General features: G+C 39.0%; 1 protein-coding gene across 5 annotated transcripts in view; it reads right to left on the minus strand.

Moving 5' to 3' along the window:
• shisal1b (shisa like 1b) overlaps nt 1-25,427 on the minus strand; it is a 118,527-nt gene that overhangs the window by 47,838 nt on the left and 45,262 nt on the right. Inside the window, exon 1 of one of the 5 annotated variants that reach the window (XM_004069503.5) lies at nt 319-771. The exons of 2 other annotated variants lie outside the window; for them this stretch is intronic. The gene's annotated coding sequence lies outside the window, so the exon portion shown is untranslated. Of the gene's footprint in view, nt 1-318; nt 772-3,148; nt 3,213-25,427 lie in introns of those variants that run through there. 2 more of the 5 variants (XM_078949298.1, XM_011475910.4) reach the window with 2 other exon arrangements.

The raw sequence follows: 25,427 nt of genomic DNA on the forward strand, positions 1-25,427 counted from the left end.
CTCTCATTTACCTTCAGATCACTGTCTTATACCTTCCAACCAGGGAGACTACAACTGTCTACATCGTTGGGAGATTTTATTGTGAAAGGGGGGTCTAAAGTGAAACTTTAAAGTGAAAAAAACCCCAAAAAATCAACAAAATACAAGATCTGGAAATGTATGACTTTCTGAGTTCTTGATCTTAAGAAGCAAAGCTTTGTGACATAATTTAACCAAAACTTTAAGCAAAAAGTGAGCACTTGAAAATACGCAACTAAAAGTACAGAGAATAGCAGCAGCAATAGTTTATTTTAATGAAAAGCAGCTCTCCTCACTAACCTTGCTCGATCCAGCCGAAACAGAAAAAGATGTGCTTTTCTCACGCGAGCAGAATTTCCCACCCTGTTGCTTCTTGGTTCCCTCTTCCCTTTGTTGCGTCTTCGTCACAATAAGATCCTCCTCATCCTCGGGGCCGGGGTTTAAAATTACCAGCTCGTGAGGGAAGCCAGGCGCAAGAGAAGAAAAGCACACCAGTGCAGAGAAGAAACACACTCTTCTCACCCCTTAGTCCGCCTTGGCAGTGTATCCCCATCCGTCAGAGCACTCTGACTGTTAGTGCATGTGCGAGAGGCGCACATGAGAAAAAGAGAGAAAGAGGGGGAGAGGAAGGAAGGAAGAGATGAAATGATACTAAGTGGGCGAGTAAGAGGAGTGAGAGAGAGAGAGAGAGCAGAAGCACAGGAGGGTGATCCTGTGTTCGAAACCAACTCTTGTTTATCTCTGCGTCTGTCTGGTGTGCGTGCATTCCTTCCTTGCAGAAGCCATAGGGTCAGTGGCTTTTAAAGTAACTTGGTTCTCTCCTGAGGGGAAAAAGACTTCCTGTTAATGCTCCAAATCTCTCAAGGATGAATTTACCCAGAGTTTGGTGGGGATTTTTTAAATTTAGATTGTCTTTTTTTGCACAAAAAATTCAAGATTATAGTTGTGATCGTAATTTTCTGATACGGGAGGCGCAATTTCTTCCGGTGATTTACTTTTGAACGCACTTGGCTAAATCTGTATTCCCTTCCTACTCTACTAAAAATGTTGTAGTGCCCTGGATCTTAGGAACCCATGTGGACATCCCAGAGGTTTCTTCTTTTTTCTTCTTCCTGGAATCTGTTTTTTCTTTTTTTGGGAGTTCTTTCTTTCCAAGAAGAAGGAGGGTCTGAGGGCAGGGATGCCTAGTTTAGTTTAGTCTGTTTAGTTTAGCAATCAGCTATTGGATTTTATTACTGATTTTATCTTTTGTACAATTACTGAAGCCCGTTGAAATAACTGTGTCGTAATAATGGGCTAAAGCTTACCGTAATTGAATTGAATGAAAATTGTGTTTTTAGTGTTTTTAAGTCGCATTTTTTTCATGATATAGGAAATATATGAAGAAAATTATGATTAAAATTACTATTTCCTATTCAATTCATTGTGAATCAGGAGCAGATGAAAAAAATGCTGTTGGAAAGTGCCTTTAGCAGTGACGTGGGTGCTACAGTCGGTGGGCCAAAGGCTCCCTGCTCTGCTCCATTCTGATTCATCCACTTGTAAACAACTAGATCCAAGCACGTCATCATTTTCCTCATTCGAGCTGGCATTTGGCAAAAAAAAACTGGATAGCTCCAAAATTGCTCACCATTTTGTTGAACCGGTAATGATAGGTTGGGGGTGTTAGGGGCTCCAAGCTAGAGAAAGAGAGTGTAACCAGAGACTGTAAACAAAGTGATGATAGGAAATGAGGGTGGGTTTACTTCGCACCTAAAGTTAAGGCTTATTTTTTTTTTTGTATATCCTCCATCATCAGAAAATGCTACAAGAACATGTTAAAAACACCAAAAACACAATTGTCATAGGAGTGAGTATTTGACCTGTGTTGGAGCCAATGTCTGTATGGTCAAGAAAATCCTTTCTTTTTACATATTTTTGTCTTATACTGGAGTTGTGCTTGGGCTAATATGGTTTAACACAAATCTTGTTCTATATCTACATGCAACATTCAGTTGGCTTAATGCACAGTTCAACAGGTTTCATAAAGAACACTAAACCAGTGCGTCTGTCTCCAGCAATAAAACGCTCCATTTGACTCGCTAACTGGGATCTCATGAGCACAGTTCCGTGTCAAAGGATACAGCTTTTGACAGATGATTTCATCTAGAACTCTTAACATCCACTGCGCTGCTCCAGAGCCAGCCATGTGTTCAGTATATGTTTCCATGGCAACCGAGCCAGAGTGTCACCTTTATATGACTGTAAAATCAGACTGTTGGCTCAATATACCTGACTAAGCCATTAAGTCTGTTACCCAGGGCTAAAGTGCATTTTGCATGACCACGCAGCTCTGGAGGGGAGAACGTTTTTGAGTTGATGCCAAATAAAGGCCAATATCTATGTATATGTTCTTTATTTGTCTAGAATTTAGGTCATACATTATTTGTATTATGTTTTATTGCACAAAATATATTTCTGCTTTTACTTTGATCTCCAAAATGTAAATATTTCTGATTTTTTTTAATCTTACATAACGTCATTATTAAAGATCCAACTATTTTATCTTATGTATACATGAATTTGGGTAAATGTAGCAGTTACTTCACATGTTTACAAGGCAAGCTTGTCTTAGTTGACAGACACATATCATATTCACTAAAATAGCAGCTGTTGATGCATAAGCAGCAGCTGCAAGAGTGAACCATGTGACACAGTCAGGTGAAATTAATATGAAAACTGCTAGTGTTTTGCTTTTTCAAAAGCTTATAAATGCAAAAAATCAAATCAGATCACATTAATGGTAACTTTGAGTCATTGTATTCAAATAAAAAAATGGGGAATAGATCATCTTATTAGTGGCATAAAATAAACCAAGGAAACCTATGTTTTCAACAGTTTGAAAAATGTTAAAAGGTACTCTCAAAAATTATATTTGATACATTTAAGGTCAAAATATTTAAGAAAAACAGTTGAAATCGACAAAAACTAACACAAATACATGTTACCACATGTTTTCAAGCATTAAGCATCAATATTTTTTCAGAAGTATTTAAAAATTAATAATTTTTTAAGCAAAATTTTGAAGTCACACAAAACACACTGAAGTGTGAGGATGGGACATCCTAGGAGCATTATATTCTTGTATTACCTGTATGCTCTGTTGGTTTTTGATGCAACATGGCAGCCAGAAAGCCTAAGTGAGTCCCCTGAGTGGGATGGAAACTGGGCCAGTATGCATATTGAGCAACAGATCAATGAGGTCACAAGCCTCAACAAGAGGTGAGTAAGACGACTTCCTGACAGCTTTTTAAATTAGGCTGATGAAGTGTCAGAATGCCTCGTGGCACACGGACTGACACAGTCTAGATGACAGATATCTACAGTCACACAACGTACTAAGTGAGACAGGATTTCTCTGAAGTGGCGAGACGAAGAGTATGAACATATGGCCAAATCGTCTTAACGCTGCTGACCGAGCAAGAAATGCTCCCACGGAGCGCAGTAGGTTCTGTGCCGTTTCAGCTGCTGTTTGTTGCTCTAACACAAATGTCCTCATGTGCTGAGAGCCGGGAAGCTCTGATAAGGGCCAGTTTCTGTCAAAGGGAAGATGAGCTGACAGGGATGCCTACAGCAGGCTGTGTGGTGATTGACCTGTATGATGTTCAGCCAGGAGGAAGCATGCACAGCAGCGATATAATGCATCCCCAGAACCGTGGTTTTTTTCTTTTTTTTCGTTATACAATCTGCATGTGGACTTGGTGAGGATGTCTCGCTTTGGATCCAGTACCTTTATCCACAAATTCCGGAAACTTTCAGTTTATTTATAATTACCTCTCAAGTCTTAGTCTTAATCGATATCTTGTAGCATTTGTTCATAAAACACATTAAAATGAAAAAATTTCACACTTTATACGCAGGATGTAGTTAAAGACTAACTCCACTAAAAATTGTGTTTTTTACATGTTCTTGTGGCATTTTCCGATAATGGAGAACATATATAAAGAAAATTAAGCTTAAAAATGAGTGTTTTCTTTACTCAAATCAATGTCAAACAGGAGCAGGAAAAAAAATGGAGTTGCACTCTATGCTTTTTCATTCAAGGTGATATTAAATTAAGTCCTAAACTGGCTGTCACTGCTTGTGCAGTCAGTGCTACATCTAACCTGAAAACTGTATGGCTGGATAGCTGCAATATTGCTCACCATATTTGTTGTTCTTGTTGAAGTTGTGAGGGGCTCTAAGCTAGCGTTAGAGAGTGTAAACAGATGGATGATGGGAAACGAGGGTGGGCTCACTCCATGCCAACAGTTCCACCCACAACTCAGAGGGGAATTTCTGATGAAATATTATCACTCTGCAGAAACTATGTCCTAGAAAACAACAGTTCTTTCGACTTAGGCTAAAACTCCATAATCATAATTAAAAGTACACTAAGAACGCTTTTACAATTGATCACAAGATTATCAGAGTGGGACTTTTAAATATTTGCAGGAGCCGCTCTCATGAGGCAACACCTATAGTTAAAATACATATTTTCCCAAATACAATATTGAATGGCTAAGGTCAGGAGAAAAGCATGACAAATGAATGTGTGAATTGTTGCTAATCAGAGAAAATGCCTGTAATGAAGGGACATGAAATGAATGCATTTGAATCTCAAGTGAATGAAGCTCGATGAGTCATAGAGTCTGGGGCTTGACCTGCAGGTGTTTCCCTCTCCGAGGACAGCGGCGTATCTTCAGTCGGCCCGTCTCTATACCCAGGTGTGGGGTCAAAAACGTGGCAAACCCATTGTTTTATTGTGTTCCAAGCAGATGGTTATCAGGAATAATACCACCCACAAATGATGGATCATTACAGATAGTCCAAAAAGGAGAGAAAATGCATGCCGCAATTCCCTTTTTTTATTGAATAGAAGATTATTTTTAACAACTCTTCAGAATGCACAACTTGATCACTTAAGAGTTGCCTTTTTTTAAATCTTTAAATGAAGCACAGTAATACTTTTTTTGTGTTATCTTTTGCAAAATTGTCACCACAAAAGTAGATTAGTTTCTTTGTTTATAAAAGCTGATGTGATTTAAGCAAAGTTTAAGGTTATTATGTTCAGTTAGCCGTGAATGTGTGTCCTGCAGCTCATGTGTGCATCACGGCAGTAATTAAATGAGTGAATGCTGTTGTCAAGTATTTCTTCAGGGACCTGCTCGGCGCAGTGCAAAGAGGTCAGGGGAGAATCGAATTGAGCAAATCTCTGCAAGTCATTGCACATCCTTGCTTTTTTAACATGGGTGCAGCTAATTAAAAAGTTATCCTGGTACTTTCTAAGGGCTACATCAATTATCTTTTGCTACTTTTTCCCTTTCTATTCAAAGGTCACTGCAGATGAAGAATACCTTTTTAAAAATTATTTTATCCATCTGGCAAGCGCTTTTTGTAAGGATGGAGAATGATACTCAATTACGCCTCTGAAATATAATTGTGACGCAGAAACACTGCAAGAAATGCACACACAAATACAAAAAAAAAAAAAAAACGACACACAAAGACAAAAAGACACCTGCTAAACGTGGGCACTCTATTAGAAGCTGTCCACCTTCTGTGTCTCATAGTGAAGTGTGTCCTCCTAATTGCTTCAAAGGTGTAAACCCAATCTTGAAAGCAGCCTGTACGGTGTCACTTTTTATCAGCAAAAACTCCATTTAACCACAGCCCACTCAGCCATCTGTAATACACTACGTTATGACTTTCTTTCTTCTTTCTGCTTGTGAAACAATCAAACTAGAATCTTGCTCATGCAGACAGTCCTGACAGCTCTGTGTCAGTTATACAGAATCATAGAGAAAACACATTCAAAAAAAGGAGGAGGGGGGGGGGGGGGGGGGCTTCTATTTTTTTCAGCCATTGGCACAATGGGATATTTATCCTAGTGAGAGAGCAGCTAAAAATGTGTCTTTAAGCATGAATTTCCAATGCACCTTTTCAGTGTCATATTTTTAGCTAATATAAATTTGTTTTGACAAACAAAACAAAAAAACAAGGTCAGGTAAAAAGAATTACCCAGTTATATTTTTTGGAAACTGACCCACTTTTGGAACCCTTTTATGCAGTACGTCGCCAATCCTTATAACACCACTAAATTCAGGACTTCATTTAATATCACCCTGAACAAAAAAAGCATTGAAGAATATATTTTGTTATATTTGTAACTAAACTCAAGTTTATTTACTGTATATGGTATCTTTGAAGGACTGCAGTCAAACAAGGCGCTGTACATTGAAAGCTCTAAATGTTAAAAACAACTAAAACGTTCCAACAACTGACGGTAAAAACAGTAGAAGTAAGTGCCAGAAAAGCATAAAAACCCAAGATAAAAGCTGAAACAGTCAAAAACACCAGCAGAGCAGAGTCTCATGCTGTGTCAAAAGCCTTGTTATAAAAACAAGTTTTGAGAAATAAAAAAATATCAAACGGACAGTGAGGCTGCCCGCCGAATTTAGCGATAACGCGTTCCACAGCTACAGTCCAAATGTTGAAAATGCTCGTTCCCCTCTGAGCTGATGTGAGGCACATCAAAAACGTGTTCCAAAATATTTTTGAAAAACTTCCTAAAAATTCCCTAAAGTTAGGACTCAATTTTTTCCATTCCCCACTGCTCAGGCGGTTAAAAAAACAGACTTTCTAACAGGTTTTAAATCACACCTGCACTGTCTTGTTTTTGTGTCAGCTCTATGTCTAGTCGATGTCATCTCATGACATCGACTAGATAAAACGGTCTTGGCACTGAACTGAAATACCTCTGCTTTCCCAGTGTGACTCTGACCAAGTCTGAAAGTCTTGCAGCTGTCATGGTTTTCCCAAACCTCAGTTCAGGTTTGCTTCAATTTACAGATTTCATTCCAGTAACCAGGAATTCATTTGTGCGGTCCAGATCCAAAACATGCAACATGCTTGGTACAACTTTAGTTTAAGATTTTACAAAGTGTAGAGAAACAATTAGAAGATGACAGAAAGTTTTAAACATCATACAGCCTTATTTTTTTCAGGTTTGAATTATGACACTATTTTTTGTAAATTGCTTTGGTCGATTCAAGTTTTACAGTTTTTAACATCCTGTTTTAACATTAACACTTGTAAATGGTATAAACACCGGCACAGGAATTTCAATCTTACATTGGGAATATTTTTAGTAGAACTTTTCTTTATAGGAGTTCAAGCGGTTTTATAAAAGCCATACAATATTTCTTATTTTTGAAAATATAAAAGGCTTAAAAGAAATCCTAAACTACAGAGGACAGCTTGATAAAATATTTAGTTTATGTCAATCTGCTTTTTTCATCCCCATCTGTGTTAAAAGCCTGAGAGGGCTGTCACCTGTCATGCTCTGTCGCTGTGAAGCCTCAGCGGGGAGAACAAGTAGGTCGAAATGGTCCACCCAAAGTCCAGATAAATGATGTTTGAGGTTTTTGTGAAAAAGCTTTCAAAAGGACTTCTGTGAGTATCCGCTGTGAAGCTTATGTGAAAATCCACCGCAAGCGAAACGAAAAGTAACAAAGCTTCCTTTTTCTATCACAGCTGGAGATAAAAAGTTATTGAGTCTGTCACAAAACGTCAGACTTATTGGGAAAAAAGGATCCAGCATGATTAGGACAATTATTCCCCACAGATTAAACTCATTCTTTTTCTTTTTCTAAGTCAAATAGCTTTTTTCACCTGAACAGCGTGTCACGTCTTTTGGTGGTGATCTCTTCTATTTTGATCCCAGATAATGAGTGAAAAAGGATTGTTGGGATTCTCAGAGCCGAGATCCATTCAAATTAACACAATAGCTCAGAACAACAAGCCCCAAAAAAGAAATGACTTGACAGTCTTCAAATCAAATGAAAAAAAACAAAAAAAACAACTGTAAATATACTTTTAGGGCGATCATAAAGAATAAATTACACAAATTATTTGTTTAAATGGTGTATTGTGTACCCACTAACACTGGAGATGCAGCCGGTAACACCAACATAACACACGCTCTGTGTCACAGCGTTAATCTCCAACTGTTTACGTGATCAAAAGGAATCAGCTGATTCCGATGTGGAGAAAAGTAGCTTTTTATATTGGCATTGCACCGAAATGCAACACATTACCAATGTAAAGTGTTGCACTTTACATTGGTAAAAAGACTTTTTTTGCAACAGAAGAAGTAGATTTACGTTGATCGCGTAAACACTTCTCTACTGTAAAGTGTTAAAGGCAATTTTCTGCAATTCCAAATCTGCTGGAATTACATTAACGGCATAAATGGTTGAAGAGCTATAGTAGTCGAAAGAATGTCAACACTGGAGCTAAAGTTCAGGTGTTAACAGGTTAAGGCCAAAAGTTATTGACAGTCCCATTCACCCATGTACACACACATTCACACTCTGCTGCTTTGCATTGGCACCAACCTATAAACACCAGAGGCAGTGTGGGGTTCCGTGTCTTGCCCAAGAATACTTTGATGGAATGGCATGCAAGGCTGAACCAAACCTGCTACCTCCACACCCAAATCCACTGCAAGCTCTAAATATTCAGAAAATCGATATAAACCTGAAGTTTACGTGCCTTCATTAAAAGGAAGGCGCATTGCAAACTTCAGATTTGGAAGGATACATCTTAAACTGTTAGTCTTTTGAAGATTAAGCTTCTGTATCAATCCCAGTCAGCTGATTGCTTAAACTATCCAGCACCTTCCATCATCAAGAATTTTTAACAGTATTAAACCGAAAATCTTTCTGACAGGGGTCTTTTGTTATGTTTACTGAAATTATACACCGGTATATTTGGGAAACTGAAAAATAGAAGCGTAGACAGTATTTTTATGTTTTTTCTGCACTGTCTGTGTATTTAAAAAAGATAAAGAAAATGTGCCTCATATTTTTGTTTGTGGAGAAAAAAAGACACGACGTGACCTTCTAACCCCTTCAGAAAACCCACTAATAGATTTCTGTGAAACCAACCTCTCATTCTTTCTGTTTCTTCAAGGCACTTACAAATACATAGAAAAACAATCTTAAAAAAAGCAAAAATTGTTTTTTTCCACAGATGCCTTTTAGTAGTAACCTTTTTTCCCTCAAACATGCAACAGAAATTCATTTTTTTAATATTCTGTGAATAGTTCCAAAGTAATGGGATCTTTTTTTTTTTTAAAGAAATACAGCACCAGCTTCTGCAAAACACTTCATTATTAGATGGAAACATAACAAACCTCATCCACTGTTCTAGACATACTTTAAACAAAAAAGACCGGGCTCTATCGGCTCTATTTTGGGTCTTGTTTTTGATCTAAAATAACAACATAGAGGACCTTAGAATGTAAAAGGGTATTCAGCTCTACGATGCTAACATTTAGACCAACTGAGGCATTAAAGGAGGTCCTCCATTAAGCCTTTTACAAAAAGAGCACACAATGGCAGGCAGACCTGGATAGGACATGAGTTTATTTCGGCTTTTAGAGGCCTCCTTCCCAACAAGAACATCAAATTGGTTGGCTGCTAATAGCAAGAGGACAGAGCCACACAAAGGTCAGTTGGGGACAACGTCTCTTTCTTTCCACTAAAACTAAATCTGCCACCACATTGTGGCAGATTAACTAGTGACACTTAATAGCTAATTAGAGAAACAAACACAACATGTGTTGCTACAATGCAACCATGATCTCTGTATTGACTCAACAAACTGCTGATCAATATTCATTGTTTTTGTTTAATTATTGGAAAACAAAACATAATTTGCTGTCATTTACTACTGTTTTATAAATCAGAGACTTCATTTTTGACTTTTTAGGTGAATTAGGAATTAGTACCAGCCTTAATGAGAGTCATCTCTGTTTGCAAATTCGTATTTTTCGTTAATCAACAGTGCCCTGTAGCTCCACTTGCAGTATAAGGATTGAAAATGACAAAGGCTGTGAGGCCGGCAAAGGGTTTATCATAAGTGATGAATAATTTCTCTGTGAGGAAAGTGCATTACAAAAGATGCAGATTTGATATCACTTCCGGCTTCTCCAGCAGGATGCTCCAGCTAATTCAGGTGAAGAGGAAACTGATTAGATTTGGATGAAATCTCAGCTCCATTCTCCAAAACTGCATGTAATTCTTTTACCGTACATACTCAGACAGTGAGCAAAAATACAAATATAAGATAAATATCACGGTTTCTTGCTGATCTCTATGCGTATAGGTTAAAAGATGCTCTAAAAATTGCCTTCCAAAAAAACATTTGGAATCGCTGCACGTAACTCTATACAGGAATAGAAAGAGAACAGCTGGATGATCTGAGATGACAACACGCATGTCTGAATCTGATTTTGGTTGAAGAGTGAGTAAGTGCGTATATTGTCAATTAGCACAACAGCCTCTTCATGTGATTACACAAGGACCCTTAAACGGCGATTCAGCAGCCTTCAAGCACCTATCTGCGCCTGAGAGTGTCTCGCTGCATCACATCACGAGTCCTGCAGGACGGAAATTGGGAATCCCCAAACACTGATCAGCTGACCTCTGACAAATTAAAAACTTCTAAAAACTTTATTCAGATTTCAATTAACCAAATATGGAATGAGTGAAGGAACAGCAAACTAATCCATGTTACCAATGGTGAATAAAATTCCCAAACTCCATGTTCAGTCCAACAGAGAAATGCAAAGAAATATTTAAAATGCTATGAATTTATGTCTAAATTACTTTTTCTTACCATCCAAGTAGGGAGAAACCTTTTTAAATGTCCATTAAACAATGATGGCCTGCATTATTTAGAGAATAGTGAACAACAGTTCTTCTGTTTTTCTTTGTCTGACTGGCATCTTGTCTTTCAGTCATTTCTGGGGTTTTTTTATGAGAAAAAAAAATCATTTTTTTAAGCCAATGTGAAGCTCACAATCTAGAAAACACATCTCAATTCTTAGCCAGAAAATTCTAAGTTAAAAAGTAGATTAAAGACCACAATTTTCTATTATCTGTTCCCTATTTTTTTGAAAAGGGAAAAAAAATCAACACAAATAATCTCAAATCCCTGTGTCTGCCTCCCAGAAGAGATGAACGAACACTTTTTTATGGATCAATATGTTATAAATAATAATAATAATAATGTAAAAATGGGAAATCCTTATTATTTTTTACCCCAAACCTATTTAGAGCTTATTTCTTGATTGCTTTAGGCCTATGTCCTTGATTTTTGGTCCAAAATTACTAAAGGATGCAGTCTCTTCTTAAAAAAAGATATTTATAAACCTCTGCTTTCTTGGGGCGGTGTGGTTTGGCTACACAAAACAAGGCTCTCCAATCATCTGAAAATGAATCATCAACACAAATTGTAAAACCAATACGTTTAATGGGTGAAAGGAATGAATCAGCAACACAAATCCCAGGAAAATACTGTCTAATCATGGTTCTCTAAATAATAAATACATTTCCATAATTAGACAAGTATTTTCAAGCTCTTCTGCCATTAATAGGGCATCACGTCTAGTATACATTATATATAGTGTAAATTTGCTGTTATTTTAACATTCTTTTGAACCAACACTAAACAGACGTAGCTGTGACCACATTCTCAGTATCAGTGTTTGCTAATCTAAGTCTCATGGTCACTTGTTTTCATGCTTGTCACATAGTGCTAATCTAAGTTACCCAGTTTCTTAATTGCTTTTTCTGGGAATCATTCCAAATTAACACCAGGAAAATCAGTATCTCTGAAACCACAAAAGAGGAGGGGAGATTGGAATGATTTATTGACCAATAAATATCTAATTTTTCTAAGAAGGCAGCCCATTAATTAATGGGAAATTACTGTGCTGTTATGTTTAAATTGTTAGCTTTCATGCAAAACATTGTACAGGTTAGCAACAAGGTGGCTTCCAACTCCTCTACAAGGAACAAGAGGGTGACAAAGAAAATCTGATTTGCAAATATATGAGCCTGCCCAGGGCTAATGGGATGAATGATTTCTGAAATGAGTGTGTAATGTTGACTTTTTATAACCCAAAGGCTTTGACACATCACCCTGAGATGAGACAAAAAAGATGCAGTCGTGACAGCTTGTGCAACCTGAAGAAAACTTATTACAGCAACAGCTAAAGGTGGTGAAGAATCCAAAATGCAGCAGAACAGGCTGGATGATAGGAACTAAAACTTTGACTAATAAACTAATAACTATGAAACAAAGGGCGAAACAAAAGGGTGACAATGCAGATGACCTGACCAACGGCTATGTTTGAATTCAATGATGAACTATCCAGTGCCGTTGTTTTAAAAAGAATTCAGACACATGGTCACTATTTTTTTAAACAGTAAAAACTAAATAAACAAAACATTTTACAAAGACAATTTATGAATCTACTGTTTTCTAATGATGAAAACTTGGATTATTACTAAAAAATAGATGATAAGGATACTTAGATTTATAGATTATCTACCTCACGCGACTTGTTTCCGCCATTTTTCAAATGACAAATCACTAAAACTCAATAGATTGTGGTCTATATTTGCCAATCTAGTGAGCATTGATGCACTCTGGTTTTTCGTATAGACTTCTGTGAAATTTCCAGAACATTAGAGATTATGGACACCCCAACAAAACTGCAAACGCCCTATTAGGTGCACTAACCAGAAAGTAGGGAGAGTGAATTTGAAATGACACATAAGATACTGAAATACACTAAGGATCATTAGCTTAAATCAAGGCAGCAGTTTATGCTAGGACTTGGTGTGACAGAAGGAACACACATAAAACGTAAAAACACAACATCACAAGAACACCAACAAAAGGCCAAACTCCTCACAGCGAGTGTCCATCCTAAATTGGCATTGTTGTACGTCAATGTCACCATGCATCCATAAAAATGGATGCTCTTCTAGTTACCGCAATGGATTCTGATTCAAACCTTTTCTGAGTGAACAGTGACAATGTGTTTTACAGATCGCCTAGAGAAAGGACAAGATTAGCTTTGATCTTGCACGCACACACATACAGAGCGAAGGAGACACACTGTGTCTTGTCTTTCATCTGTTTTCACTGTTTGATTCCATCTGTCAACTCTTCAGACTTAATGCACCTCAGGGTCTGTGCTTCATCATCGCAGGAGTGTGTGTGTATGTAAGCTATGGGAGGAAAAAAAAAAGAAGAAATGTTCTGGTTTTCTTGAAGGTTTTGGACAAAAGCAGTCAAGGTGATTTCAATTTGATTTGTCATAAATCATCAAACATTAACCTAAAACGACACAAGACAGAGACTGCGACCACTGGCCAGACACCTCACGCATCCAAAGCAACATCCAACAAGAAGATGTTCTGTTTTTCAGGGTCCTTTGTTTTGTTTTTTTTACTGAATTTTACTTTTTTTTACTTTTTTTTTTTTTGTAACTGAAACCAAAAGGCCAATCCAGACACCCTCCATTGCGTTAGTTTTCTGACACTGGTAAACTAAGTCTGCTGTGTTACAGTTATTCACTATTTATCTTACCATCAACTATTGTCTTGCATTTAAAAGGAAAAAAAAATCCCCGAAAAAGTTTTAGTTCTAGCAGCACAGCAAAAATTAAAGTGTTTAATGCCAGACACAGCCTAGTTATGTCATCTTTAAACCAACAAAAACTAAATTTGGTCAGAATCAATTAACTATGAATTATGACTTTATACATTAAGTAGGTCAAAGGGTTAACAACTTAGTCCTTAAAGCAACATAATGATGCTTAGGGATGCAGCTAAAAGTATTATTAGGAATTTTAAACCATAGAACATGGAGTTTGTTTTTTCATGCTCAACGAACAATCACAACATGCTGGATGCAGATCTGAAAAGTGGAGGAGGATCTGGCAACAGTTCCTCTTCTTCAATGCATTGGTACGTAAACAGACACCTCCACACGCACGCACTGATGAACCTGAATGGTGGAAAAGAAGCCGTGATAAATGGCAGATGAGTGCTGACAGCTCCTGGTGTCTTCACCTTGAAACAAATGTTATCAAATAAGAAATGTGCAGAGACAATAGTTTTAAAGGCTGTTTAACATACTATGAAACTTTACTCTTTAGCTAGAAAGCTGGTGAGTCCTAAGCACATCCATAAGGCTGGTTAAAGTGGGTGATATCATTAGTGACACATGGTGACACATGGTGAATCAGCCTACACTGGAGTAATCAGTGCTTCACCATGGCTGCCCAGAATTAATTTTCATAAAAACTCTAATATGTTCACTGAAATCCAATGAAAATGTTCAAAATGACTGAGGATTTCCAAGTGAAGTATAGGACAAAGACTAATGGTACCACTAGTAACTGTACAGTTACAAAGGGAACAGAAAAATGTTGTGTTTGGATACATTCTAAATACAATGTATCGCTATATTCATCTTTCACGGTCTCGCTGTTTCACAGGTTTTTATTTATTTATTTTATGACACACTGTTTTCTGCATCCTGATTTTCTGTTGACCTTGTCATTCAATCTCCTTGGTGTGTATCTCTGGTACAAATGTGTTCAGTTTGCCATATTTACATAAATCTTCGATCGTGATCAGATGTTAGTTTTTGTCCTAAAATGCTGGACTTATTTTCTATGAAGGTGTGAACTTTGAGAGTTTAAACAAAGAGGAAAGTTTGTCTGTCTGAGAAAAGTGCAGAAAGTGCGGAGTTTTAGAACCTCAACACATCAATAAATCTTCTTTCACGGAATTCACCTATGGCACCTCATTTTTAGTACGCAACTTTAGTACGCAACGAGAGAACACTATATATGAAAAAAACCCTGTAAGGCCTGAATTTTGAATGTTGTTTTCTATAAATTTTATTTCTATTATTACAGCAAATCTTAGAGAAAGTAACTTTGTACTTAGAGAAAGAACTTGGAGAAAGTTAAGTTAGTAAACTCAGTCTGGCGCTGCAGAGAGGCGGCTGTCTGTTGGAGCAGCTCCGGTTTGTTAGGACTTTTCCTTGCCTTTTAGTTTTTTTTAGTAGTTATTTCAGTCTTGTTCTTTATTGTCTTTATTGTCTTTTCTTGTGTGCTTCAGACATCACCTCAGTCAACAGCATGGATTTTATTTGCTCCAAGCTTCTGTGGTTACTTTTTCTGCTACTCCCGTTACTCCTCGTAGCTGAGTGTAACCCGCACAGTGGCAAGTCTTTTTTTTTACACCCGCGATCAGCTGTTTGCTCTGAGCAGGCCCGTTGTGCCGCTGGGGTTTAGACACGACATCCCAGGAGAAATGTTAAAAAGACGGCGTGGATGCCAGGCTGGAACCCGGGTCAAGGAAAGATGTTGAAACATAAGCCCCTTGTTCCGGCGATCATAACGGGGAATGTACGCTCTTTGGCTAACAAGACGGATGAGCTGGCAGCGACAATTGACACACAGAGGGAATACCGTGAGAGCAGTTTACTGTGTTTCACTGAAACGTGGCTTCATCCACATCTCACGGTCCATCGTGTCGCTTTACCCAGCTTTGTGACCGTGCGAGCGGACAGAGACGCCACTGCATCCGGTAAGAAGAAAGGAGGGGGACTAATACTATACATGAACGAGCGGTGGTGCAATACAAAACACGCTTGTGTCAAGCCGCGACTCTGTAGCCCGAACGTTGAACTCTTGGCGGTCGGATTGCGGCCTTAAGGCCTGTTCACACCGGGACGAATTTCCCCCGCGATTTTCGCCGACGTTTAACGCCTCGTGACTAAACAAAAGGCACCAATGTGAGTGTGCACACCGACGCGAAAAAACGCCACGCGTAAAAGCGTCACTTTTCAAAAAACGCCTCGGGTTCGTTTTTTTTTTCGACGCGTTGCGTCGAAATCTATTCGACCAATGAGAATGGCGCTTTTGCACACGTGTCTGGAGCTTCTGAAGTTACAGTAAAACACAACTTGGGGGGCGCTCAAACACAAAACTGCCTTGCTGAGCACATATACCAGCGAAGAAGATAGACGCCGAGTTGCGTCTACACTGCCGCGAAGAAATAATGACGGACATTCTAAAATATCCCCGAACCAAGCACCAGTTGGAGCAACTGGTGCTTGAAATATTCATGTTTTCTTTGTATTATTCTGACAAGCGCGTAAATACTTGCTCTCTTCTTCTGAGGGAAAGCGAGTTTAAGAAGCGTAAAGTTGCGCAGCGCCACCTTGTGTACAGGAGTATTTCTGTTTTACATTAAGCGCCATCTAATGTCAGGGAATGAAATTGCATGTTCGCTCGGCTCATCGTCAGCGAAAATCGCCTGGGTGTGAACACAAAAAACGTGGCGAAAAACGCTGGCAAATAACGCCTGGCGAATGTTCGTCCCGGTGTGTACGGGCCTTTACTATTGGCCCTGGGAAATTACATCCGCCATCGTGGTTACTGTTTACATCCCACCATCAGCTGATGCTGACACTACTGCTGACGTCATCAGCAACACCATTTCCCGGCTACAGGAACATCAACCAAATGCATTTATACAGAGTATGTGGACTGCCCCACCCGTGAAAACAAAACCCTGGATCTGCTGTTTGCTAATGCCCAGGGAGCATACAGCACTACAAGGGAAAGCTGGAGGCAAAACTCCAGCAAATCAACATGAGAGGGTGTGGACTGGGATGAAGAAGATTACTGGTTGTGGGGGTAAGGCAGATTGTATGAGGGCGACAGAGAAAGAGCTAATGACCTGAACATCTTTTTCAATAGATTTAGCTCTCCTATTGCCCAGGTCTACCCCACCCCTCCCCCCAACATCTTCACAATCCCCCACCCCTCATTATGCAACCCTCACCAGTTACTGTGACGACCTACCAGATGAGAAGACAGCTGGAAAAAATTAACCAATTTGCCGTCCGGGCTCCTGGCCTCAGCCCCAGGAGACTGAAGTTCTGCGACGCCCAGTTATCCACAGTTTTCCAGCGCCTCTTTGACCTGAGCCTCTGTCTGATAAAGGTACCGGCCACCTGGAAAACCGCATGTCTGGTTCCTGTTCCCAAGAAGACTGCACCCTCTGGACCTAATGATTACCGTCCTGTTGCCCTCACGTCTCATGCAGCTAAAGTGCTGGAAAGGATTTTGTTGTCCCACCTGAGACTTCTGGTGACAACCATCTCTGGACCCACTTAAGTTTGCCTGCCAGCCACGCCTGGGGGTGGAGGATGCTGTTATTTAGCTGCTGCAGCGTGCTCACTCTCACCTGGATGGAGGGGGGGGACACTGTGAGGGTCACATTCTTTGATTTCTCCAGTACGTTCAACACCATCGAGCCCTGGTTACTGGGTGAGAAGCTGCAGCTGATTGGTGTGGACGGGGCCTTGGTCTCCTGGATCATCGACTACTTGTCGGACAGGCCGCAGTTTGTCCGGCTGGGCAGTGTCCTGTCTGACAGGGTGACGAGCAGTGTGGGGGCCCCACAGGGGACGGTGCTCTCTCCCTTCATGTTCACTTTGTACACCAGTGACTTCCAGTATAACTCAGAGTCATGCCATCTTCAGAAATTCTCTGACGACTCTTCAGTTGTCGGCTGCATTACTGGTAGGCAGGAGGAAGAGTACAGGGAACTGGTAGATAAATTCATGAGGTGGACTGGAGCAAACCACCTACTGCTCAATGTGGAAAAGACCAGAGAGATGGTGGTGGACTTCAGGAAGAAACCACCAGCTTCCCAGCCTCTCAGCATCTTGGGCAGGGATGTGGCAGAGGTGGAGGAGTACAAGTACTTGGGAGTAACCATCGACAACAGACTGAGCTGGAAGAGCAACAGCACTGCTGTGTATAATCCTTAAATTTAATAAATCTAATGTAACGTGTGTTTTATGTAATACTGCGAAAAAGTCTATCCAAGATTATGAGTAATTACATTTTCAATAAGAGGCATAATCTTTTTTCCATCTTCCTTATTTTTCTTTATTTTCTAATCAATGCATTACTTTATATTGGATGTGGGTTTGATATGTCTGTGTTTTGTAATTTGTTTATTGTAGTACTTGTATTCCATTATTTTTTATGCTTGAAATAAACCAATAAATCAAATCAAATCAATTACAATTACTTCATTTTTTATACAAATCCTGGTAGCTTCCATATTTAAAGTCTGATCATATGTGCCTGCTAAATAATCACTCAGCACAGTTTGCTTGTAGAAAACCAGTGCAGCCGCCGCATAACCCACTGTCAGACTTTGTCCCTTGTGTGCTGTGTACTGTATCTACTGAATGTTTACTTCCTCAAACTGCTTATTAGGATCCTTTATAATTACAAAACACACCACAAACAGAATGCAATTAGCTCAATGAGTGTGGACAAAGTATTTGATGTTATTAAATAAAAAAAAGAAAGTATAAGGGAGATGCCCACAAGTGAAGCCCAGTTGCCATGGCAGGGTTGACGCAAAAATAGGACCATCCACCCTCCCTTCACACATACACACAGTTGTTGGCTATTTTAAGCTGCTCTGGGCTGTAATTTGAGTGCTCCATTTTTAACTATTGTTTATAGTTAAACTATTGAGTGCAGTTAAGGGAAGAAAGAGCTGGATCACAGGCATGCTTGGCTGGAGGTGGGGAGTAAGACTAACAGGTGAGGGTATTATGGAGGCACAGACTGCAGTGCCAGCAGGCAGGTCAAGAGAGCCACTTGTTATACTGTAAGCCTCTGACCTTCTAACACATTTTTGGTTTGCCACCACAGAGAGGGCCTTTGGATAGACAGCACGTGTCTCATAGTGCTTGTTCAATTCTACTGTTGTATTTTCTGCACTATGCACTGGATTTTAGGAAAGAAAGAAAAGGAGAAGCACAGTTCAACACCGCTACACGTTAGCGTATTCACAATAGCTGTAACTCCTAACCTTGTTTACAACACATGAAAAAAACAAACTGCTAAAACAAATGTTACTGCGCTACGCTAACTCCCAACCTTGTTAGTAACATGTACAAAAAAACACATTCCGAACAACGCTACACCTTAGCTGCGTTAGCATATACTCAATAACACCTAGCCTTGATTGCAGTAGAGTTAATCCGTATATATATATAACGCTCCAGATTATAAAGCGGACTGCCATTTTTGGGGGAAAAAATCCTGACTTTTAGGTGCGCTTTATACTGCGAAAATCACGATACCTCATGAGATTGTATTCAATTCAATTTAATTTTATTCATATAGCCCAATATTACAACAAAAGTTGTCTCAGTGGGCTTCATACCGGTAATTGTATAATAAGCATGAAGTTGATCATAAAATGCAATAGTTAATTGCCTAACCTAACTAAACAGGCTAAGCTAAACTGGGCATCACTGCCATTAGGCCCTCCTTCTCAGGTAAGGAAAAACCTTTTCTGTGATTTGCTCCTTTACAAAACAAAATCAGTCACTGTTTATTGATACATTGGAGTTAACCCACCAATGAGTTAACCCACCCACATTCATTCATCTTCTAATCAGATTGTTCCTGGGGCTGCTGGAGCCTATCCCAGCTACAAAAGCGAAGGAAGAGGACACGTCGCCAGTTTGTCACAGGGCAATCACACACCCATGCACACTCACATTCACATCTATGGACAATTTAGAGTAACCAATTAACCTAGGAAGCATGTTCCCGGAGAAAACCCAAACATGCACGGAAACATGTAAATTCTACACAGAAAGGTCCCTCATTGCAGGCCCTGTGCAAGCAGTTGTCTAGTGCTTCAACCGGGGGCCTTCTTGCAGCGAGGCAAGAGCGCTAACCACTGCACCACTCCTCCAAATATATCACCTTATAGTCATGAGTGGGGTTAAGACATGCCAGCACTAGACAACTGCTTGCACAGATTCCGTGTAATTTGAGAAGTTGGAACTTAGGTCTATACTTGGACAGAGATTTCAGACATGAATTAGTTTGGGAATAGCAGCAATGCAGAGATTATTACCAGGATAATTCTGAGAGGAGACAGACACCTGTGCCAAGCTGTTCATTGTAAATGGTGTCAGTCAGCTGTCCTCTGCAATCTGGTTAAAGTCACAGCAGCTTCATAGTGAACACCTGCATCTGCCGATGGGTTTCCCATGATTTTTTATGCTGTAATAAAAGAAAATCTCAGGTTTACTTAAAATAGATAGCACAATTAGAACACCAGTAGAAGAACCAAAGTATTATTGAGAAAAAGTGTTTGCAAAAGTTCCAAAACATTTGAAAAAGAAAGGAAAAGAAAAATACAGCTAATGGGTATGGACTTATTTGTGTATCATAACTTAAATAAAAGTCAAAACCAGAAATACTTTTTCATTTTCAAAATAAAGCTAATTTTTTTTACTTAAAATTAAAATGAAAAAGCAATCAGCCAAACCGCTTTTTCTTTTTCTTCTTCAACACCGCTCATTCTGTCACTTAATTAAAATGATGATGAAAATATACAAACAAATACGAACAAAAGTTCTCTGGTAAATGTGTAGCAAAATTCATTTAAACCGCTTATTTTGTTACATAATTAAAGGGAAAATACAAAGAGGGGATTTCATTGACGTTATCACATCCACCCTGCAAAAAGTGTCGCATAACTCAATCCCACTCAGCATTTCCAGGGGGGAGGTAGGGCGATGAAATCTGCTAGAGCTGTTCATGGGGCTCCAGCTGTCCTCCAACAGCAAAATCAGCACGAAGCTGCAGGAGACTATCTTCTAAATGTGCTTTATTACTGTTATGATTGTTATTAAGGGTTTGCTCGCTCATAATTGTTTAAATCTGTGCGGTCAGTGCTTTTTTCTTGGCTGCTAGGACCCGGAAGAAGGGTTAGCATCACGCTAATATGTGCTAAAAACATTGGCCGCGGAGGAACTCCAAACTCCAAAATGCCGCAATGAGCATCTTGGATGTAAATATTTGGGAATTACATCAGCCTTTATTTTGTCTGGACACCACTGAAAACACAGATACATTTGATGGGATTGAGTTATGTGACAGTTTTCGCAGAGTGGATGTCAAAATGCAAATGCAATCCCATCTTTGCATTTTCACTTTAAATATGTGACAAAATAAGCGGTTTTTAAGTAGAAAATGAAAAAGCATTTCTGTTAATCCATTTTAATTGTCAAATTAGACATTTCTAAATGAATTTTGATACACATTTACCAGAGAACTTTTTGAAAAATGAAATGTCAAATACTATTTTATTTATCATTTTAATTAAGTGACAGAATGAGTGGTGTTGAAGAAGAAAAAGAAAAAGCGTTTTGGCGGATTGCTTCTTCATTTTAATTTTGAGTCAACAAATGCAGCTTCATTTTGCAAATGAAAAAGCATTTCTGGTTTTGACTTTTATTTTTAGTTATGCTACATAAATGCTTCCATACCGTAAATGGTAGTGTGCATTCTTTGAATTACCAAGAAATTCAATCAATTCAATGGGTTTACTGAGTTATCATAAATAATGAAAAATCCCACTACAAGTCTTGGGTGGCACATTGGTACAATTTTTACCCCTCTATGGATTCTAACTGTATTCACATGGAAAAACAGTGTGACAATGTAGATCATAAAAAAACGGAACAATACAATACAAAAAAGGTACATAGTCTGAACATGATGAACTCGTTTAATGAAAATAATTGTATTCAACTTCACACTCAATTAATAAAATGTGCAACGAATTCAGGTGATGAACCAAGTCCCTCCCTAAGGACCCAGTGGAGTGCACATGGAGACGTCACTTCTCCTGCTGGTGCACAATCTGTGCAACAGTCCTTCCCTCCATATTAATAGGACCCTCGTTGGAATATGAGAGAAGATTTTGTTGATAACAGTGGGGAAAATGGTATTATTGTATGGAGTGTGGCACTTGTACATCTGTGGAAAAATAACTTTGAAAGTCCTAAAGACTCACTCAGACAAAAATCATGTTTTTGTTGTTTTTAACATGTTTTTATGGCATTCTTCTCATGATGGAAGATATGTATAAACAAAATTACTCTTAAAATTGTTTTTCTGAGTATTTCTTTATTCAAATTGGGGTGAATCAGGAGCAGATAAGATGTCGTTGGAAAAAGATTAAAACTTCAATTAGTGGGCCACAAGCCTCTGCTTCATTCTGATGTATCCACTAGAAAACACATAGATTAAAGTACGTCTTCATTTTCCTCATCTGAGCTGGCATCTGGCTCTAAACTGTACGGCTGAATAGCTCAAATATTGCTCTCCATTTTTGCTGCAGCGCGACTGTCTGTTATGTACCAGGAGGGGCCAGGGCGGCCGATATTGTTTTTGATTCACTTCCTGTTTTAGTTTGACACTTCCGGTTCTGGTCACTAGTTACACTCGTTGTCTTTACCTCATTGATTGTTTTCACCTGTTTCCACTTTAGTCACTGTATATATTCTTTGTCAACCCAGTCATGGTCACAGGATCGTTTCGTTTGTTTGTACTCTCACGAGAATAGTCGATTAAATTCGAGTTATACGTATCCGCTGGCGTCCTGCGTTTGTGTCCACCACCCGACCCTGACACTGTCGGGTTGGGGATGTCAGCTAGCAGGAGAGAGTGTATACAGATGGATGATGGGAAGAGATGATGGACTTTGCACCAAAAGTCCTGTCCACAACTCAGAGGCGAATTTCTGAAGAGCTACTGCTGATCTGCAGAAAATATGTATTAGAACAGGACACAGGCTTTTGATTTGGACTAAAAATAGAATAATCCTAAATAAAAAAATCTATGGGAAAACTTTTACAACAGATCAAAAGATGGTTGAGTGGGACTTTAAGAATTAATTTAGCATCTACAGTTTTCCTTTTCTAATTTTTCTTTGTAATGCAAGAAAACAAAAAACAGGCATAGACAATCTTTGTGACAGACCCTCACAAATGTCTAGTTAGCTCAGAGTCAAGTTGGATAATGACCTACTTAGCTGCAAAGTACAGTATGTGACATGATGCATCTGCAGCTTATATCATTGTTAACACACTGGGCATGCCAGGGCTTAAAATTAAGTGAGACACTCCAGACCTTTCTGCTTGACACATCTAAGTTCTCCCTGAGGCAGGAAACACAAGTGTTGTCAAAACTTTAGAATCAACAGTAATTTAATGCCAGCTCTGGCTTTACAACACCAGACCCCACTGTAAGAGGACGTTTAACTAACCACTAATTTTGAAAAATGTCTCTATGCGCCAGTATCCCTCTGGAGCATGGGGCTAATATTTTTACAGCACAGCAGCCGGTCAGCAAGTGCAATCACGACAGCAGAAGATGGAGAAAAACGTAAGGAAAACGAGCAGCTGCTAATGGAAAGGATATACCCTTAATACCAGAAGTGATGCAAAAACTTTACTTTGCTCAACATTGTTGTAATTTTTATTGCAGTAATACAATTCAAAAAAGGCTTTTGGACTGTTTTATATATTTATAATGTCCACATAAAAAAACAGTAATAAATCATACACAAGTGGTTTTATATCACGCCCCTTTCTGTTAGAAGCCGTGTCTCCCCTTTCGTCGTTGTGTTTCTGGATTTGTTCATTTGTGCCTAGATTGTTTTTGTGATTTGGTATTTAATAATTTGCACCCGGATTTGCTTTTGTGTTTGGGGACCCAGTTGTTCCGTGGTATGTTGTTGTGTTAGTATGTGTTTATTTGTACTGGTATTTGTTGTTATTGAATCTTAAATGTAAGGATGTCTTGCACCTCTCGGCCACTGTATTTTTGGGCTAAAAAATCACGACTATTTTGCAAAATTGCTGCAAGAAAGACAAGATAAGAAAAAGAACAGTATCAGAACAAAACAGAGCCCCCCCACCCCCCACCCCCCCACCATCCTGCACACTACGCAGGAAGCCAGTTGCTGTTGTTTAAGGAACAGGTCCATGCTCTTTGTGCACAATCTCGCTGTTCAAAATGACAAAGTTGGACATCCAGAGGGTAATTTGTGTGAGGATCCTACAGGGACCCCGTTGCATTCACGTGCACATCCCGTGCATAAAGCATTTGCACGGGGTCAGGAAATCAGTGCCAAAAATCTCCAGCGTTCGTTTAACCCATGTGACTAAGCATGTGACTATACAGTTTTAATGAACAGTGTTTCATGCACTGCTGACTCCGGTAGGCGGGGCCGTTACAGTAATAAACATTTTCTGTGTCTCTACATTATGTTAACACGATTCTCAAAATGAAATAAATGTTTTTAAAATGAGTTATTGAAGTGAGTAAACAATACTTATAACGACAGTGGCTCATGTGGTTGAGCGGGTCGTCCAATGATCGAAGGGTTGGCGGTTCGATCCCCGCTCCCACCAGCCAAAATGTCGTTGTGTCCTTGGGCAAGACACTTCACCCTCTTTGCCTCCAGTGTTGCTCCACTGGTGTGTGAATGCGCATGAATGATCCCGGTGATGGTCAGAGGGGCCGTAGGTGCGAAATGGCAGCCACGCCTCTGTCAGTCTGCCCCAGGGCAGCTGTGGCTACAACAGTAGCTTACCATCACCAAGTATGAATGAGGAGTGAATGAATAATGGACATAATGTAAGTGCTTTGGGTGTCTTGAAAAGCGCAGATAAATCCAATCCATTATTATTATTATTATTATTACACTCATCCTCATAAACATAACTGGAAAAAGGGAAATCAAAGTAGATGAACTCTTGTTGATGTTTAACTTAAGAATGATGCAACTCAGTAGTGGATCCGTGTAAACAGTACAAGTAGGAATATTGCTTCATTCTCAACAAATTCATTAAAAAAAATTCAACTAGAAAAAAATTACTTTAAGTGTATTTCGGCGTCAGAAAAAGAGGTGTGGCGTGAGCGAAGAATGAAATGCGTGAGTCTCATGGCCAATAACGAGAGCTGGCAGCCCTGCTTTCACCCCACCAGAACGAGAGAAAACCATGGAATTTTGTAGATCTTCCTTTGTAGCATCTACCCATTTTTGAAGTTTTATTGTTTTTATGGTTGTTTTTTTAAACTCTGCAAAGACATTTACATTTATTACAACATTTTTTGTTTTATTATTGTGTTTAAAATAACTTTTGAAAGCCTTTTTGATTACTGCTTTAAATTGCCTAATTTAATTTAATATTAATTTAATTTTGAAGCTGTTAATTACAACTAGCCAAGAGACAGAACAGCAAACAGCTGGTTATGATCTACAGAAATGGATACAGTAAAATGCATTTATAGGATCAACTAATCTCAAAAGCTTCTCTGGAGGCAACAAGGTTTAGCCAAAGCACATTCCCATTAATAACAATTGTTCTACAGTTGTGCATCTTAAAACACAAGTGGCAGTTGTTAGTGTTGATGAAAAAAAGACTTTAAGTGTGAGAATTCTTCCACCGTTCATCTTCAATCCCAGGGCTTTTATAAAAAACAAACAAAAAAACCTTCTGTCTTTCTTCTCTTTATCAGAAATTGAGAAAGTCTCCATAGCAACTACTCCGCTGTTTGCCAGCTGTCCAAAGCGAGATATCGAGCCATGCTGAGC

The sequence above is a fragment of the Oryzias latipes genome, chromosome 6 (assembly GCF_053564925.1).
Source record: "Oryzias latipes strain Hd-rR chromosome 6, Olatipes_Hd-rR_3.1".
NCBI classification, from domain to species: domain Eukaryota; kingdom Metazoa; phylum Chordata; class Actinopteri; order Beloniformes; family Adrianichthyidae; genus Oryzias; species Oryzias latipes.